We start from the raw sequence: 210 nt of genomic DNA on the forward strand, positions 1-210 counted from the left end.
CCCTCTCCCCCTCTCCTCTCCTCTCCTCTAAACTGACCCCAACATGACCCCCTCAATGACATCCCCACCACTGACCGTTAACCGCCACCGCCAGTCGCCGCGCGACTCCCAACAGCGGAGCAAGCGTTCTGCGTCATCGCGCAGTTACATCATGACGCTGCCCGCGCCTTTCCCCATCCTTCCGAATAAGGAGACTGACGTCATTGCGAA

General features: G+C 60.0%; 1 protein-coding gene across 1 annotated transcript in view; it reads right to left on the reverse strand.

The window, feature by feature from the left end:
• Positions 1 to 210, reverse strand: part of wdr90 (WD repeat domain 90) — a 69,609-nt gene extending 69,399 nt beyond the window's left edge. Inside the window, exon 1 of the mRNA XM_048609666.1 lies at positions 76 to 210. The gene's annotated coding sequence lies outside the window, so the exon portion shown is untranslated. The remainder of the gene's footprint in view (positions 1 to 75) is intronic.

This window comes from Rhincodon typus, chromosome 21, assembly GCF_021869965.1.
Source record: "Rhincodon typus isolate 14 chromosome 21, sRhiTyp1.1, whole genome shotgun sequence".
Classification (NCBI taxonomy): Eukaryota; Metazoa; Chordata; class Chondrichthyes; order Orectolobiformes; family Rhincodontidae; genus Rhincodon; species Rhincodon typus.